The sequence below is a fragment of the Arachis stenosperma genome, chromosome 3 (assembly GCF_014773155.1).
Source record: "Arachis stenosperma cultivar V10309 chromosome 3, arast.V10309.gnm1.PFL2, whole genome shotgun sequence".
NCBI lineage: Eukaryota > Viridiplantae > Streptophyta > Magnoliopsida > Fabales > Fabaceae > Arachis > Arachis stenosperma.
The window spans coordinates 88,154,901-88,175,333 of NC_080379.1; positions in this window are offsets into that span (position 1 = coordinate 88,154,901).

The window sequence follows — 20,433 nt, forward strand, 5'->3', positions numbered from 1 at the left end:
TGAGCCAGTATGGCATTCAGAGTATCAATCTCAAGAACTCCTTTCTTCTGATTTGTCCCATTGTTCACAGGATTCCTTTTAGAAGTGTACATGAATTGGTTATTTGCAACCATTTCAACTAGTTCTTGAGCTTCTGCAGGCGTCTTCTTCAAATGAAGAGATCCTCCAGCAGAGCTATCCAAAGACATCTTGGATAGTTCAGAGAGACCATCATAGAAAATACCTATGATGCTCCATTCAGAAAGCATGTCAGAGGGACACTTTTTGATCAATTGTTTGTATCTTTCCCAAGCTTCATAGAGGGATTCTCCTTCCTTCAGTCTGAAGGTTTGGACTTCCACTCTAAGCTCACTCAATGTTTGAGGTGGAAAGAACTTTGCCAAGAAGGCATTGACTAGCTTTTCCCAAGAGTTCAGGCTTTCTTTAGGTTGTGAGTCCAACCATGTCCTAGCTCTGTCTCTTACAGCAAAAGGGAATAGCATAAGTCTGTAGACCTTAGGGTCAACCCCATTAGTCTTGACAGTGTCACAGATTTGCAAGAATTCAGCTAAGAACTGATGAGGATCTTCCAATGGAAGTCCATGGAACTTGCAATTCTGTTGCATTAGAGAAACTAATTGAGGCTTAAGCTCAAAGTTGTTTGCTCCAATGGCAGGGATAGAGATTCTTCTCCCATAGAAGTCAGGAGTAGGTGCAGTAAAGTCACCCAGCACCTTCCTTGCATTGTTGGCATTGTTGTTGTTTTCGGCTGCCATGGGTTCTTCTTCTTTGAAGATTTCTGTTAGGTCCTCTACAGAGAGTTGTGCCTTAGCTTCTCTTAGCTTTCGCTTCAAGGTCCTTTCAGGTTCAGGGTCAGCCTCAACAAGAATGCTTTTGTCTTTGCTCTTGCTCATATGAAAGAGAAAAGAATAAGAAAATATGGAATCCTCTATGTCACAGTATAGAGATTCCTTGAGGTGTCAGAGAAAAAGAAAATTAGAAGGAAGAGGTAGAAGAATTCGAACTTAGTCAGATAGAGTTCGAATTGTGCATTGAGGAGGAGTGGTACTCCATAAATAAAAGGATGTGAGAAGAGGGGAAGAAATTTCGAAAATTAAATTAAAAAGATTTTAAAAACATTTTGAAAACTTTAATTTATTTTCGAAAACCAAGAGTGGGAAAGAAATCAAGTAATCTTTTTGAAAAAGATTTTGAAATTAGAATTTAAAAAGATATGATTGAAAACTTGTTTGAAAAAGATGTGATTAAAAAGATATGATTGAAAAGTTATGGTTTTAAAAAGACATGATTGAAATGATATGATTTGAAAATAATTTTAAAAAGATTTGATTTTAAAAAATAATGACTTGCCTAACAAGAAAAGATATGATTCAAACATTAAACCTTCCTCAACAGAAAAGGTAACATACTTGAAATGTTGAATCAAATCATTAATTGTTAGCAAGTATCTTTGAAAAGGGAAAGAAATTGATTTTGAAAAAGATTTGATTGAAAAGATATGATTTGAAAAAGATTTGATTTTGAAAAACTTTGAAAACTTGAAAAAAAATTGATTTGAAAACAAAATCTTCCCTCTTGTGCCATCCTGGCGTTAAACGCCCAGAATGGTGCACATTCTGGCGTTTAACGCCCAATGCACTACCTTTTTGGGCGTTAAACGCCCAGCCAGGCACCCTGGCTGGCGTTTAAACGCCAGTTTTTCCTTCTTCACTTGGCGTTTTGAACGCCCAGCTTTTTCTGTATAATTCCTCTGCTGCATGTACTGAATCTTCAGTTCTCTGTATTATTGACTTGAAAATAGAACGAAGATCAAATAAACAATGCATGCAAGACACCAAACTTAAAATAAGACACTAGACTCAAACAAGAAACATAAAATATTTTTGGTTTTTTTGATTTTGTAAATTTTTTTTTTTGGTTTTTTTTCGAAAATTAAGTGGAAAAGATAATAAAGGCATCAAAATTCTTAATGAGAATTCTAGGAATCATGCAATGTTAGTCTAAAGCTTCAGTCTAAAGGAATTAGACATGGATAGCCAAGCTTCAGCAGGACATTGCATTCAAGAGCTAAATTGATGAGAATCAATCAGCTTTGGTGATGATAAGATCATCACCTTGAAACACTAGAATTCATTCTTAAGAACTCTGAAGAAAAAATACCTAATCTAAGCAACAAGATGAACCGTCAGTTGTCCAAACTCAACAATCCCCGGCAACGGCGCCAAAAACTTGGTGCACGAAATTGTGATCATCAATGGCGCCATCAACATGGTACGCACAATTGCAATCTCAACTCTTTATCACAACTTCGCACAACTAACCAGCAAGTGTACTGGGTCGTCCAAGTAATAAACCTTACGCGAGTAAGGGTCGATCCCACAGAGATTGTTGGTATGAAGCAAGCTATAGTCACCTTGTAAATCTTAGTCAGGCAGACTCAGATGGTTATAGATGAAATATGAATAAAAGATAAAGATAGAGATACTTATGCAATTCATTGGTAAGAACTTCAGATAAGCGAATGGAGATGCTTTGTCCCTTCCGTCTCTCTGCTTTCCTACTGTCTTCATCCAATCCTTCTTACTCCTTTCCATGGCAAGCTTATGCAAGGGTTTCACCGTTGTCAGTGGCTACCTCCCATCCTCTCAGTGGAAATGTTCAACGTACCCTGTCACGGCACGGCTATCCAGCTGTCGGTTCTCGATCATGTCGGAATAGAATCCAGTGATTCTTTTGCGTTTGTCACTAACGCCCCACAATCGCGAGTTTGAAGCACGTTACAGTCATTCAATCATTGAATCCTACTCAGAATACCACAGACAAGGTTAGACCTTCCGGATTCTCTTGAATGCCGCCATCAGTTCTAGCCTATACCACGAAGACTCTGATCTCACGGAATGGCTGGCTCGGTTGTCAGGCGAGCGCTTGGTTGTCAGGCGATCAACCATGCGTCGTGTATCAGGAATCCAAGAGATATTCACTCAATCTAAGGTAGAACGGAGGTGGTTGTCAGTCACACGTTCATAGGTGAGAATGATGATGAGTGTCACGGATCATCACATTCATCAAGTTGAAGAACAAGTGATATCTTGGAACAAGAACAAGCGGAATTGAATAGAAGAACAATAGTAATTGCATTAATACTCGAGGTACAGCAGAGCTCCACACCTTAATCTATGGTGTGTAGAAACTCCACCGTTGAAAATACATAAGAATAAGAGTGATCATTGGCTTCGGTCCCAAAGAGGGAACCAGAAGAACCAAGATGAAAATACAAAAGTAAAAGGTCCTATTTATAGGGAACTAGTAGCTTAAGAATTACAAAGATGAGTAAATGACATAAAAATCCACTTCCGGGCCCACTTGGTGTGTGTTTGGGCTGAGCATTGAAGCATTTTCGTGTAGAGACTCTTCTTGGAGTTAAACGCCAGCATTTGTGCCAGTTTGGGCGTTTAACTCCCACTTTGGTGCCAGTTCCGGCGTTTAACGCTGGGAATTCTGAAGGTGACTTTGAACGCCAGTTTGAGCCATCAAATCTTGGGCAAAGTATGGACTATCATATATTCCTGGAAAGCCCAGGATGTCTACTTTCCAACGCCGTTGAGAGCGCGCCAATTGAGCTTCTGTAGCTCCAGAAAATCCACTTTGAGTGTAGGGAGGTCAGAATCCAACAGCATCTGCAGTCCTTTTCAGTCTCTGGATCAGATTTTTGCTCAGGTCCCTCAATTTCAGCCAGAAAATACCTGAAATCACAGAAAAACACACAAACTCATAGTAAAGTCCAGAAAAGTGAATTTTAACTAAAAACTAATAAAAATATACTAAAAACTAACTAAATCATACTAAAAACATACTAAAAACAATGCCAAAAAGCGTACAAATTATCCGCTCATCATTAACTTAGTTAACGTGACTACTAACGTGGGATGGCAAATAGCTTGCAAAGTTAATGAGAAAAGTGATCACCAATAATGCCTGCGAAGCCATTCATAGCCTACGTTAAGAGCCACGTTAACTAAGTTAACGTGGTACTTAACGTAGAAGAAAAAGAGGACTCCACGTTAATGAGAAACGTGAACTCCAATAACATTTCTCCTCAACGTTAGTAGTATAAGTGAACACCACTAACTTTGAGAAACTAGGCAATGTCCCACGTTAAGAGTCACGTTAACTAAGTTAATGTGAACTCTAACGTGGAAGAGGATCAACAATGCCAATGTTAGTGACATTCACTTTTGTCACTAACGTTAGATCATTAGCATTGCCTACGTTAATTCTCACGTTAAGATTGTTAACGTGAAAGTTAACGTGGAGTGGGGTTCAAAGAGCCAACGTTAGTGACACTCACTTTTGTCACTAACGTTGGGAGATGGCTTCATTACTACGTTAAGAGCCACGTTAACCTAGTTAACGTGGGTTCTAACGTAGGGGCTTAAGGCAATTAGAGCGTTAGTGACAAAGGTGGGTGTCACTAACGCTCTCGAAGGTGACAGATGCCCACGTTAAGAGCTACGTTAGCTAAGCTAACGTGAGACCTAACGTAGGGGGCAAGAGGCAAGCAACGTTAATGGGAAAAGTGATTCCCATTAACGTTTGCGAAAAGGGGCACAAGCCAACGTTAATGGGAAAAGTGAGTCCCATAAACATTGGCCAAGAATTGAGAAGGAACGTTAGAAGTCACGTTAAGACTTCTAACGTTGAGAATAACGTGGGCATATAAGGGTGGAACGTTAGTGGAAAAGGTGAATGCCACTAACGTTCTCGCACCCAGAAAGGTATTCCACGTTAATCTCACTAAATGCCCAAGCCTAATTCATATTTCTCTGCAAGCTGGGCCCACTAAAGATGAGAATTGCTTCAATTCAAGGTCCAAAGCCCACATCCAAGACTTGAAGAACTCACTAGAAGATCATGAAGAGTAGTATATATAGGAGTAGTTTTGAACTAGATAGGAGCTTTTTGGGACTTTTGGGAACTACTCTCTGCATATTTACTTTTCTGTGCTTCTAGCATGGAATCTTCTTTTCTGCCAATTTTGATTCCTAGAGCTATGAACAACTAAACCCCTTTCATTGGGTTAGGGAGCTCTGCTGTAATTTGATGGATCAATATTAGTTTTCATTCTTCTTCTTCTATCTTTTCTCTTGATTTTACTAGAAAGCTTTCAATCTTAATTCAATTGGTTAGTTGTCTTGGAAAAGAAACTCTCCATAATTGGATCTCTTCGGAACCTTGGAAGAGGAATGAAGAGATCATGCTAGAAATGCTTTCTCATGCTGGACCAATTTGGGTTTGGATGGATATGTGACTATAATCCTACCAATACTTGATTTGGGAAATGTATGTGGTATAATCAGTGATCATACTTCATCTCTTCTCATGAGCAATTGATCAAGGAATTGACTGTTGATCAAGATTTGAGAGATTGGATACCAAGGAATTGGAATCCAATCATTTAAGATTGCCAAGAAGATCAATGAATGCATTGATTGAGGAAGAGATGAGAATGAACTTGATCCGGAGAAGTGCAACATCTCCTAAACCCAATGATCTCCCCATTTCTGATCTTACCCATTCTCTTTAATTTCTGCCATTTACTTTAATGAGCATTACCCCAATTCCCCATTTAAGATTTTGCACTTTAATTTCTGCTATTTAATTTCTAGTCATTTAAATTTCTACATCTCAATCTCAATTCTGTTTAGCTCAACTAGCATATTCTTCTAACTAAAGTTTCTTGACTGACGTGCGGAAAACGATCCGACACAAAACTCACCGGCAAGTGCACCGGGTCGCATCAAGTAGTAAAACTCACGGGAGTGAGGTCGATCCCACAGGGATTGATGGATCAAGCAATTTTAGTGGGTGATTAGTTTAGTCAAGCTAACATTTAGAGAATTGTGTGAAATTGTAGCCAACAGAAAGTAAATGACAATGAATTTAAAGTTGCAGAATGTAAATTGGCAAGTAACTTAAAGGGCAAGAAATGTAAATTGCAAGAATCTTAAATGACAAGAAATATAAAATGCATTAAATGTAAAGGGGAGTGGGTGCTAGAAATTAAAGAGAGCAATAGATCAAAGCTTAGAGAAATTTGCAGGAAAAGTAAATCAGATCATGAACAGAAATGTAAAATGCAGAACACTTGCAGAAGAATTAAATTGCTTGAAAGTAAATTGAATTCAGTGAGAACAGAAAGCAATGAGAACCAAAGATCAAAATCAAGCTCAATGTAAATTAAATTGTAAACTTGCAGCAAAGGAACTTGTAGTAAAGGAGAAATTAAAATCCCAGAAGAAGAAAACAGAGAGAATTCTCAAGGTGAGATTGAAACAGAATTCCTTCAATGCTCAACCCAAGATTCAAAACAGAAATGAAACTAAAGAGAGAGTTTTCTAATCCTAATGCTCCCTAGTGGAGCTCGCCTCCTCTAATAAAATGAAACAGATGCCTATTTATAGGCATTTTTACAAAATAAAAATGAAATTCAAAACAAATTACAACTAAAATGAAATTTCTATTCTAACTATCTCTTGTGCCTTTGAGTGGTGTCAATTGGGCCCTTGCTCTTGATGGAATTGGGTTGACAAAAGCCTTTGTTGATTGCTCTTGGAGTTGGAGAGAAACCCATTGTGAACCGGGCCATGAATCATAAAAGCTTGAGTAAAAGTTTGAGGCAAACTTTTACTCAAACTTTTTATACCAGCTGCCCTCATTTGCTGCTACCAACATTTGGGCTAAAGTTTGGGGTCAAACTTTTAGCCAAACGTTGGGCCTTCTTGCAGGCATGTTGGGGTACTACTTTGTCTGCTTGTCAACATTGCAATTTTCATGCCCACTATAGACTATTATATATGGTTAGAAAGCTCTGAATGACAGATTTCTAACCCAATTGGAATCACCTCAATTGGACATCTATAACTCAAGTTATGCTCATTTGAAGAGGGCAAGGTCGCTGGCTTTGGTGTGCAGCGTTTGAGGTAAAGTTTGCCTCAAACGTGGTCGAAAACGCCAGTTCTGGAGGCTCAAACGTATTGTCCACTCCATACTATTATATATTGTTGAAAAGCCCTGAATGTCTACTTTCCAATGCCGTTGGAAGCGCATCATTTGGAGCTCTACAGATCGAGTTATACTCCGTCGAAGGTGCAGAGGTCAGTTGGCCTCACTGCAGGTTGCCACCATGTTCGTTTATGCACATTGCGGGGCAGTTTTCCCCCTCAATTTTAGTGTCCACCATGCAGTGTCATATATGCTTGGAAAGCTCTCGATTCCTACTTTCCATTGCTTTTTGAATCATCTCATTTGGATCTCTGTAGCTCAAGTTATTCTTGTTGGAAGTATACCCCTTTAGGCTGTTGTGGTGTGTGGCGCCAACGTTTGCCAAAAAGTTTGAGGCAAACGTTGGCGCAAGCTTTTTCCTCCAGGGTGTTTGTTTTGTGATGCCAACGTTTGCCAAAAAGCTTGAGGCAAACGTTGGCGCAAGCTTTTGCTCCAGGGTGTAGTCAAGCTCCTCCAAAAGTTTGAGCTAAAGTTTGAGGCAAACTTTAGCTCAAGCTTTTTGTCCTCTCTTGCTCTTTGTTTTGAGCCACGCTTTTCTTCCTTTGGGCCACGCTTTTCTTCCTTGATTTGGTCATGGGTCATGCTTTTAGAAGCGTGGCTTAAGCCTCCAAAGTGTGCTCCAACTTCAAAGTGTGCCCAAAATTCCTCTTTTCTTCTTTTTAGCTTATTTTGTGCTCTTTTTGCTTCTTTTTCTTCTTGTTTCCTACAAAGTTTATCAAATCAAAAGATCAAAGAAATGTACCATTTAAGCACCAAAGAATGCAATATTTAAGCACTAATCATAAATTTCTTGTATGAAAAAGCATAGAAAAACATGACATGGTGACATGTCATCACAACACCAAACTTAAATCTTGCTTGTCCCCAAGCAAGAAAAGAATCATGCATTTAAAGATTGACAATCCAAGTTAAGAAGAGTAGCAACTCAATTTTCATGGTAAGCTAGTTTTCTAAGCATGCTACAATCGCAAAAGAGATGTAAATGATTGATGCTTCCATCTAGCTTAATTTATGAAATCTTTTTCTTATATTTCTTCCTTGAAGCAAACTTTTAGTTTTCTTATTAGCTTCTCCTTTTGGGAGCTTTGCCCCATGAGTTGATAACAAAGCTACGACTTCTAAATGCTTTGTTTTCAAGTATTACCACTTGATACATAAGCACCACAAGCATTTGATTAGAGGACTCTCTAATCATTGATGCTCAGAGCCTTGATGCTTTGAGGGAGTGCTTTTGCAATTTGAGCCTAACCTTGACTTCTAAGTGTTTTGTTTTCAAGAATTTGGCTTGATACATAAACACCACAAGTACTTAGCAAATAAATTGCCATTGGTACTCAGAGCCTTCAGCTTTCTCATTCTTTCCCTTTTTCTTTTCTTGCTTTATTTCTGCATTTGCTTCTTCAAGGTTTTCATGATTTTCAAAAGATTTCACAAAATGTCCTAGATGAAAACTTCAATTAAATAAAATCCAATGTAATCAAGCAACAGTCAAACATACTAGCTTTCCAGTACTTTTATGCACATGCTAAACTCTTCTTTAAATCCTTGTTTGTTTATGATCATGATACTTTATTGCTTTTGAATTCACAAAACTCAAGTTGGTAATCATAATGCCACAACACCATGTTGCAATTTAGAAATCAAACTATGCCTTTTCACACACACATGCCTACAGAGAAGGTAAAGACAATCATGCAGTTTATAGTGCTTGAAACAAATGAGAGGAAAAGGAACTTTACAACCTTGTAGTTCATCTTCTCTATTGTTGTCATTTTCCTCCCATTCTTCCTCTTTCCCTTGCCAACTCAAAATGCTTGCTCATCCTCAAGCAACAATTAGAACAATGGCTATGGGGCTAAGATGGATCATGAATGTCTTACACAATGAAAAGTTAGTAGTACATGTGTTCTAAGCAAGCAAAATTAAAGATAATAATCAAAGCACAAGAGACAGAGACATTTTGATTGCATAGATAAGAAGGTGTGCACAATACATTGCATAAAAGATAAGTGGCACACCAAACTTAGTGTGACACTTTCACTTGGAATTAATGCAAGTCTCTTGTAAGAATTGGAACCAAATTTTGTTGCATAGCAACACCAAACTTAGAATGCAACCATATGTCAATTTATTTGAATTAAAACTAAACAAGAGAAACTGTTATTTGTTGAATACAATTACCAAGCCAAGATTTGCCATGAATAAGGATCTCTTGGTGATGTATTAACAAGAACAGTTAATAAAAGGAAACAAAATAAAAATAAAGAAGTGACTAAAACAAAGAGAATGCAAACGAAATGTCAAAACAAAAGAAAAATAACAATGCAAAGGCAATATGATTATGCAGACAAGTGATGTTGCTGGATGAGTTACATAGAAAAAATAAGTGGCACACCAAACTTAGAATCTTAGTGTGACACTTTCATGTAGAATTGATGCAATCATCCAAAGGAATTGAAAACAATTTGTTGCAAGGCAACACCAAACTTAGAATGTGATCATATGCCAATTTATTGAAATTTAAACAAGGCAAGGAGAAGGAATGTTACCTACTGTTTACCTATTCTTCACTTTCTTCCTCTTCTTCCAGTTTGTTAAGAGGAATGACCTCAAAGAGGGAGAAGATTCAGCTAGTGTCCCTTGTCTTGGCTTCTTCTCAGCAAGCTTCCTTTTGCACATGGCTTGATTGACCTTGCTTGCTGGACCAGGGACATGATTGGTGCTCTTGTTAGTTGCCTTCACTTCTTGGATGTCAAGACATGGTTGCTGTGTGATGTTTGGAGTTTTGTATTCATCCAGAGCTTTTTGAATTGGTGGTTCCATGAGCTTTTCTTCTATGTACTTCTCTGCTTCACTTGAGTGTAAATTTTCTGGAATGACTTCCTCACTTTCTTGCTCCTCCACTCCTTTCTTTGCACCCAACATTTGACTTAATAGTTCTTTTATGGAGGAGGTTTGTTGTTCTTCCCAAGATTTCTTCATCTTCTCTTCATATTTTTCGATCACAGATTCAAGGGAAGTTTGTGAGGGTTGTGAATGTTCATGTTCCTTTGTCACCTCAAGTAGCGTTTGTGAATGTAAAATCCTTGGCTCATGTCCCTCATCCTTCATTGCAATTTCACTTGACACAGGGACCTTTTGTTTTTATTTTTCCATTTTCTCCTTCCATGCATTCAACAATTGGCCTAACTGCACTTCCATATTTTTGAGGGAGTTCTCTTGTTCTTTCTGGTACTTCGCTTTCTCCTCCACAAATCTTTTGAGCATGGACTCACGCTTTGAGATTCTTTGGCTATTGGAAGTTTGTGTGAGTGGTAAGTTTTGAAAGGGGCTTTTTGTTGAAGCATGGTCGAGTGATGATATCTTTGGATGAATATCATATGGAGCATTAGAATTCCTTTCCCAGCCACCATTGGAATTATGACTTGCATCATTTTGTGGTGAAGGAAAATATCCCATATGGTTTTCTTGCTCATCTTGTGTCTGTGAAGCAAATCTCCATGGATTGGAGTGCTTAGAATCTGTGATTTCTTGGTGATATTCCCAACCACCATTAGAGATTGGTGATGGTGGGTGATGACAAGTCATCATATACCCATTTTCTATGCTTTTTCATACAAGAAATTGATGATTTGTGCTTAAATATTGAATGCTTTTGTGCTTAAATGATATATTTTCTTGATCTTTTAATTTTAAAAATCTTGTAGGAAAAAAAGAAGAAAAAGAAGCAAAGAAGCACAAAAAAGGAGAAAAAAAGAGCTTTGGGACACACTTTAAAGTTGGAGCACACTTTGGAGCCTTAGGCCACGCTTTTAAAAGCGTGGCCCATGACCAAATTAAAGAGGAAAACAACCAGCACGCACACTGCCCTGCCCTTGCCAAGGGCAGGGCAGAATCATGATGAAACTAAGTGAGGTTGGAGCAAATTTTCGCTAAGTTAAAATCTGGCCGCTCACAGCATGACCATGCCTACTTCAAAGGGCTATAACTTGAGCTACAGACGTCCGATTGATGTGCTTCCAGTTGCGTTGGAAAGCTGACATTCAGAGCTTTCCAACGATATATAGCAATCCATATTTGGCGTACAATTGAGGCAGGAACGGAAGGTATCTTTAAGGCCCAAAAATAAGCAAAAATAAACCAAGGAAAAGAAGTAGCGTGTGCATCCACCGAGTTTCGAACACGGAGCTTCACTTTTGGAAACATTGCCCTGCCCTCCGTAAGGGCAGGGCAGCATTTTGGTGATGCACACACACACACCATTCTGGCGCACCAAGGGAAGGCTCGGCAGCACCAGCAGCACGCACAGGCATCACTCGGCAGCACCAGCAGCACGCACAGGCATCATTCTGGCGCACCACAAAGTTCTGCCCTGCCCTCCGCAAGGGCAGGGCAGCATCCTGCACGCACCAACGCACCACACGCACGCACCATGGGCCAGATGCACCATTTTCTGCCCTGCCCTCCACAAGGGCAGGGCAGCCTCCTGGGAGCAAACACTGATGGGCCAAAATCCAACCAAAATTCCATTTAAATTCAATTCCTCTCCAAATTGAATCAAGGCCAACCAAACCCATTTCTCCTCAAATCCAAAGCAAGCAAAGCCCACATCATCACTCAAAGGCACATGGATCAATTAGATTAGGATTTTTATTTTTGTAATTTGTTTTAATTTCATTTTCATTTTTTATTTTGTAAAGCCTATATAAAGGCATCACTCTCATTTCAGAAAAAGGGAGCTCGATTAGAAAGGGAAAAAGGCTTGGTTCATTAGGGAGTAGTAGATAGCTCTCTCTTTGAGTTTTCATTTCTGTTTTAAATCTTGGGTGGAGATTGGAAGGAATTATGTTTCATTCTCCATCTGCAACATCTATGCTTTGTTCTTCTGCATAATTGAGAATTGGATTTACATTTCACTTGCTGCTTGAGTTACTTCTCTTCTGCTGATTATTTTCTACTTTGATCAAGGAAGGAATTGAGATCTAGACTTGTTTTCTAGTCTCTTTGATTTCCTGAGATCTTTATTTTGATTTTCCAATTGAGTTGAATTTAATTTCTGTTGCTTCTTCAAGCAATTCTGCTTTCTGTTTGAGATCGGTTGCAAGTTACTACATCTTTTACTTCTCTGTTTGATTGCCATTTACAATTTCTTGTTTGATTTCTTGAATCCCAGCTCCCAAAATCCTTTTATTCTGCCTGCAATTTAAATTTTCAGTTGCTTGATTTATTGCTTCCTTTAATTTCCAGCACCCACTCCCCATTTACATTTAATGCAATTTACATTTCTTGTCATTTAAGATTCTTGCAATTTACATTTCTTGCTCTTTAAGTTACTTGCCAATTTACTTTTTGCATCTTTAAGATTTCTGCCATTTACTTTCTGTTGGCTACACTTCACACAATTCACTCAATGTTAACTTGACTAAACTAATCACCCACTAAAGTTGCTTGATCCATCAATCCCTGTGGGATCGACCTCACTTTTGTGAGTTATTACTACTTGATGCGACCCGGTATACTTGCCGGTTGGATTTGTGTGTTGGAAATTTGTTTTTTCCACAAAAACACCATCAAGTTTTTGGCGCCGTTGCCGGGGATTGATTAGATCAACAATGATTAAGTGGGTGAGAAGTCTAGATCAAGCATTTTTTTGTTTTTGTTCTCTGTTTTAAATTGAAACCAAGGTGTTTGATTTTTTGCCTCACTAAGAAATTCTCATCTCTGATATGAGTAATTTCAATTTTTATTGGTGTTGTGTTTTCCAAAATTTAAATGGAGTTCAACTCATCTTATGATCAAACAAATTTTATGGGATATTACCCACCATCACCAATCTCTAATGGTGGTTGGGAATATTACCAAGAAATCACAGATTCTGAGCACTCCAATCCATAGAGATTTGCTTCACAGACACAAGATGAGCAAGAAAATCATATGGTATATTTTCTTCCACCACAAAATGATGCTAGTCATGATTCTAATGGTGGCTGGGAAGGAAATTTGAATGCTCCATATGATATTCATCCAAAGATATCATCACTTGACCATGCTTCAACAGGAAGCCTCTATCAAAATCCACCACCCACACAAACTTCCATGAACCAAAGCCTCTCAAAGCTTGAGACCATGTGTGAAAAATATGAGAAGGAGGCACAGATATCCTGGAACGAGCAAGAGAATTTATTCAAAAACATGGAAATAATGTTAGCTCAATTGGTGAGTGCAACAAGGAAAGAGAAAAAACAAGAGGAAGAGGCTACTAAGTCAAGTGAATCTTTAGTGAAGAAGGAAGAGGTGGTGGAATTATTTGAACCTAAAACTGCCCTTGAGATGACAAGAGCACATGACAACTCACAACTCTCACAAACTTCCCTGGACCAAAACGCCTCAACACTTGAATCTATGATTGAAAGGTATGAAGAGGAGATGAAGAAAGCTTGGGAAGATCAACAAACCTCCTCCATGAAAGAGCTATTAAAGCAAATGTTGAGTGTAAAAGAGGAAGTGGAAGAACAAGCTAGTGAGGAGGATAATCAAGAACGTCCAAACTCAAGGGAAACAGAGAGGCACATGAAGGACAAGCTCATTGAACCACCAATTCAAAAGGCTCTGGATGAAGATCAAACTCCAAAAATCACACAGCAACCAAGTCTTGAATCCAAAGAAGTGAAGGCAACTAGCAAGAACACCAATTCTGTCCCTAATCCAGCAAGCAAGATCAATCAAGCCATTTGCAAAAGAAAGCTTGCTGAGAAAAGGCCAAGACAAGGGACAGTAGCTGAATCTTCTCCCCCCTTAAGGTCATTCCTCTTAACAAACTGGAAGAAGAGGAAGAAAGTGAAGAACAACATGTTAAGCTAATGACACTAAAAGAGCACTTGTTGGGAGGTAACCCAACCGTAGGTAACATTTCTTTTCTGCTTTGTTTTCTTTCTATGCTTTGTTTAAATTCAATAAATTGGCACATGGTTACATTCTAAGTTTGGTGTTGCCATGCAACACATTGTTTTCAATCTTTTTGGATGATTGCATCAAATCAAAAAAATGAAAGTGACACACCAAGATTCTAAGTTTGGTGTGCCACCTATTTTTTTATGCAAATTATCCAGCAACACTACTTGTCTACATAATCATAATGCCGCTGCAGTGTTATTTTTTTTTTAGTTAGACAATTTTAGTTTTCTTGATTGTTTTTAGTCATTTCCTTGTTTTTAATGCTTTCTTTTATTAACTGTGTTTGTTAATACATCACCCAAACATCCTTACTCATGACAGATTCTTCACTTGGTGATTGTATTTAACAAATGACAGTTTCATTTGCTTAGTTTTAGTTCAAATAAATTGACATATGATTGCATTCTAAGTTTGGTGTTGCTATGCAACAAAAATTTGCTTCCAATCCTTATTGGATACTTGCATCAATTCCAAGAGAAAGTGTCACACTAAGTTTGGTGTGCCACTTATATTTTTATGCAATGTATCATGCACACCAACTTATATTTGCAATCAAAATGTCTCTGTCTCTTGTGCCTTCATGGTTATCTTAAATTTTGCTTGCTTAAAACACATGTGCTACTAACATTTCATTGTATAAGACATTCATGATCCATCTTAGCCCCATAGCCATTATTCTAATTGTTGCTTGAGGATGAGCAAGCATTCTGAGTTTGGCAAGGGAAAGGGAAGAATAAGAGGAAAATGACAACAATAGAGAAGATGGACTACAAGGTTGTAAAGTTCCTTTTCCTCTCCTTTGTTTCCAGCACTTTATTTTGCATGATTGTCTTTATATTCTCTGTAAGCATGTGTGGTATGAATAAGCATAGCTTGAATGTTGATTTGTAACATGTTGCCATGCCATTATGACTACCAACTTGAGTTTTGTAAGTTCAAAAGCAATAAAGTATCATGATCATAAACAAACAAGGCATTAAAGAAGAATTTAGCATGTGCATACAAGTATTGGAAAGCTAGTATGATTGATTGTTGCTCAATTGCATTGGATTTTATTTAACTGAAGTTTTTCATCTAGTACATTTTGTGAAATCTTTTGAAATCATGAAAACCTTGAAGAAGCAAATACAATTAAAGCAAGAAAAGAAAAGGGAAAGAATGAGAAAGCTGAAGGCTCTGAGTACCAATGGCAATTTATTTGCTAAGTGCTTGTGGTGTTTATGTATCAAGCCAAATGCTTGAAAACAAAACACTTAGAAGTCAAGGCTAGGCTCAAGTGCAAAAGCACTCCCTCAAAGCTCAAGGTTCTGAGCATCAATGATTAGAGAGTCAAGAAAAGAAAAAAATGATGAGCTTAATGAAGTCCTCTAATTAAATGCTTGTGGTGCTTATGTATCAAGTGGTAATACTTGAAAACAAAGCATTTAGAAGTCGTAGCTTTGTTATTAACTCATGGGGCAAAGCACCCAAAAGGAGAAGCTAAAAAAAAAAAATCAAAAGCTTGTTTCAAGGAAGAATTATAAGAAAAAGATTTCATAAAAGAAGCTAGATAGAAGCATCAATCATTTACATCTCTTTTGTAATTGTAGCATGCATAGAAAACTAGCTTGCCATGAACATTAACTTGCTACTCTTCTTACCTTGGATTGTCAATTTCTATTGCATGATTCTTTTCTTGCTTGGGGACAAGCAAGGTTTAAGTTTGGTGTTGTGATGACAAGTCATCATATACCCATTTTCTATGCTTTTTCATACAAGAAATTGATGATTTGTGCTTAAATATTGAATGCTTTTGTGCTTAAATGATATATTTTCTTGATCTTTTAATTTTAAAAATCTTGTAGGAAAAAAATAAGAAAAAGAAGCAAAGAAGCACAAAAAAGGAGAAAAAAAGAGCTTTGGGACACACTTTAAAGTTGGAGCACACTTTGGAGCCTTAGGCCACGCTTTTAAAAGCGTGGCCTATGACCAAATTAAAGAGGAAAACAACCAGCACGCACACTGCCCTGCCCTTGCCAAGGGCAGGGCAGAATCATGATGAAACTAAGTGAGGTTGGAGCAAATTTTCGCTAAGTTAAAATCTGGCCGCTCACAGCATGGCCATGCCTACTTCAAAGGGCTATAACTTGAGCTACAGACGTCCGATTGATGTGCTTCCAGTTGCGTTGGAAAGCTGACATTCAGAGCTTTCCAACGATATATAGCAATCCATATTTGGCGTACAATTGAGGCAGGAACGAAAGGCATCTTTAAGGGCCAAAAATAAGCAAAAATAAACCAAGGAAAAGAAGTAGCGTGTGCATCCACCAAGTTTCGAACACGGAGCTTCACTTTTGGAAACATTGCCCTGCCCTCCGCAAGGGCAGGGCAGCATTTTGGTGATGCACACACGCGCACCATTCTGGCGCACCAAGGGAAGGCTCGGCAGCACCAGCAGCACGCACAGGCATCACTCGGCAGCACCAGCAGCACGCACAGGCATCATTCTGGCGCACCACAAAGTTCTGCCCTGCCCTCCACAAGGGCAGGGCAGCATCCTGCACGCACCAACGCACCACACGCACGCACCATGGGCCAGATGCACCATTTTCTGCCCTGCCCTCCACAAGGGCAGGGCAGCCTCCTGGGAGCAAACACTGATGGGCCAAAATCCAACCAAAATTCCATTTAAATTCAATTCCTCTCCAAATTGAATCAAGGCCAACCAAACCCATTTCTCCTCAAATCCAAAGCAAGCAAAGCCCACATCATCACTCAAAGGCACATGGATCAATTAGATTAGGATTTTCATTTTTGTAATTTGTTTTAATTTCATTTTCATTTTTTATTTTGTAAAGCCTATATAAAGGCATCACTCTCATTTCAGAAAAAGGGAGCTCGATTAGAAAGGGAAAAAGGCTTGGTTCATTAGGGAGTAGTAGATAGCTCTCTCTTTGAATTTTCATTTCTGTTTTAAATCTTGGGTGGAGATTGGAAGGAATTCTGTTTCATTCTCCATCTGCAACATCTATGCTTTGTTCTTCTGCATAATTGAGAATTGGATTTACATTTCACTTGCTGCTTGAGTTACTTCTCTTCTGCTGATTATTTTCTACTTTGATCAAGGAAGGAATTGAGATCTAGACTTGTTTTCTAGTCTCTTTGATTTCCTGAGATCTTTATTTTGATTTTCCAATTGAGTTGAATTTAATTTCTGTTGCTTCTTCAAGCAATTCTGCTTTCTGTTTGAGATCGGTTGCAAGTTACTACATCTTTTACTTCTCTGTTTGATTGCCATTTACAATTTCTTGTTTGATTTCTTGAATCCCAGCTCCCAAAATCCTTTTATTCTGCCTGCAATTTAAATTTTCAGTTGCTTGATTTATTGCTTCCTTTAATTTCCAGCACCCACTCCCCATTTACATTTAATGCAATTTACATTTCTTGTCATTTAAGATTCTTGCAATTTACATTTCTTGCTCTTTAAGTTACTTGCCAATTTACTTTCTGCATCTTTAAGATTTCTGCCATTTACTTTCTGTTGGCTACACTTCACACAATTCACTCAATGTTAGCTTGACTAAACTAATCACCCACTAAAGTTGCTTGATCCATCAATCCCTGTGGGATCGACCTCACTCTTGTGAGTTATTACTACTTGATGCGACCCGGTATACTTGCCGGTTGGATTTGTGTGTTGGAAATTTGTTTTTCCACAAAAACACCATCAGTGGGTGATATCCCATAAAATTTTCTTTGACCATAAGATGAGTTGAACTCCATTTGTATTTTGTAAACATCAATGAAATTTGAAATTCATGTCACAAAAAAAGAATTTCTTAGTGAGGCAATAACTCAAACACCTTGCTATCAATTTAAAACATAGAACAAAAACAAAAAAATGCTTGATCTAGACTTCTCACCCACTTAATCATTGTTGATCTAATCAATCCCCGGCAACGGCGCCAAAAACTTGATGTGCGGAAAACGATCCGACACAAAACTCACCGGCAAGTGCACCGGGTCGCATCAAGTAGTAAAACTCACGGGAGTGAGGTCGATCCCACAGGGATTGATGGATCAAGCAATTTTAGTGGGTGATTAGTTTAGTCAAGCTAACATTTAGAGAATTATGTGAAATTGTAGTCAACAGAAAGTAAATGACAATGAATTTAAAGTTGCAAAATGTAAATTGGCAAGTAACTTAAAGGGCAAGAAATGTAAATTGTAAGAATCTTAAATGACAAGAAATATAAAATGCATTAAATGTAAAGGGGAGTGGGTGCTGGAAATTAAAGAGAGCAATAGATCAAAGCTTAGAGAAACTTGCAGGAAAAGTAAATCAGATCATGAACAGAAATGTAAAATGCAGAGCACTTGCAGAAGAATTAAATTGCTTGAAAGTAAATTGAATTCAGTGAGAACAGAAAGCAATGAGAACCAAAGATCAAAATCAAGCTCAATGTAAATTAAATTGTAAACTTGCAGCAAAGGAACTTGTAGTAAAGGAGAAATTAAAATTGCATAAGAAGAAAACAGAGAGAATTCTCAAGGTGAGATTGAAATAGAATTCCTTCAATGCTCAACCCAAGATTCAAAACAGAAATGAAACTAAAGAGAGAGTTTTCTAATCCTAATGCTCCCTAGTGGAGCTCGCCTCCTCTAATAAAATGAAACAGATGCCTATTTATAGGCATTTTTACAAAATGAAAATGAAATTCAAAACAAATTACAACTAAAATGAAATTTCTATTCTAACTATCTCTTGTGCCTTTGAGTGGTGTCAATTGGGCCCTTGCTCTTGATGGAATTGGGTTGACAAAAGCCTCTGTTGATTGCTCTTGGAGTTAGAGAGAAACCCATTGTGAACCGGGCCATGAATCATAAAAGCTTGAGTAAAAGTTTGAGGCAAACTTTTACTCAAACTTTTTATACCAGCTGCCCTCATTTGCTGCTACCAACGTTTGGGCTAAAGTTTGGGGTCAAACTTTTAGCCAAACGTTGGGCCTTCTTGCAGGCATGTTGGGGTACTACTTTGTCTGCTTGTCAACGTTGCAATTTTCATGCCCACTATAGACTATTATATATGGTTAGAAAGCTCTGAATGTCAGCTTTCTAACCCAATTGGAATCACCTCAATTGGACATCTACAACTCAAGTTATGCTCATTTGAAGAGGGCAAGGTCGCTGGCTTTGGTGTGCAGCGTTTGAGGTAAAGTTTGCCTCAAACGTGGTCGAAAACGCCAGTTCTGGAGGCTCAAACGTATTGTCCACTCCATACTATTATATATTGTTGGAAAGCCCTGAATATCTACTTTCCAATGCCGTTAGAAGCGCATCATTTGGAGCTCTACAGCTCGAGTTATACTCCGTCGAAGGTGCAGAGGTCAGTTGGCCTTACTGCAGGTTGCCACCATGTTCGTTTATGCACATTGCGGGGCAGTTTTCTCCCTCAATTTTAGTGTCCACCATGCAGTGCCATATATGCTTGGAAAGCTCTCGATTTCTACTTTGCATTGCTTTTTGAATCACCTCATTTGAAGCTCTGTAGCTCAAGTTATTCTTGTTGGAAGCATACCCCTTTAGGCTGTTGTGGTGTGTGGCGCCAACGTTTGCCAAAAAGTTTGAGGCAAACGTTGGCGCAAGCTTTTTCCTCCAGGGTGTTTGTTTTGTGATGCCAACGTTTGCCAAAAAGCTTGAGGCAAACGTTGGCGCAAGCTTTTGCTCCAGGTTGTAGTCAAGCTCCTCCAAAAGTTTGAGCTAAAGTTTGAGGCAAACTTTAGCTCAAGCTTTTTGTCCTCTCTTGCTCTTTGTTTTGAGCCACGCTTTTCTTCCTTTGGGCCACGCTTTTCTTCCTTGATTTGGTCATGGGTCACGCTTTTAGAAGCGTGGCCTAAGCCTCCAAAGTGTGCTCCAACTTCAAAGTGCGCCCAAAATTCCTCTTTTCTTCTTTTTAGCTTATTTTGTGCTCTTTTTGCTTCTTTTTCTTCTTATTTCCTACAAAGTTTATCAAATCAAAAGATCAAAGAAATGTACCATTTAAGCACAAAAGAATGCAATATTTAAGCACTAATCATAAATTTCTTGTATGAAAAAGCATAGAAAAACATGACATGGTGACATGTCATCACTGACCAATCAATCCTTGTGGGATTCGACCTCACTCTATAGTGAGTTTTACTTGACGATAATTCGGTATACTTTGATGTGTGGAAAACGATCCAACACAAAACTCACCGCAAGTGTATCGGGTCGCATCAAGTAATAAAACTCACGGGAGTGAGGTCGATCCCACAGGGATTGAAGGATTGAGCAATTTTAGTTTAGTGGTTGATTTAGTCAAGCGAATCAAGTATTGGTTGAGTGATTTGTATCCAACAGTAAGTAAATGACAGAAAATGTAAAGGGGGAGAGAAGAATTGCAGAAATTAAAGAGAA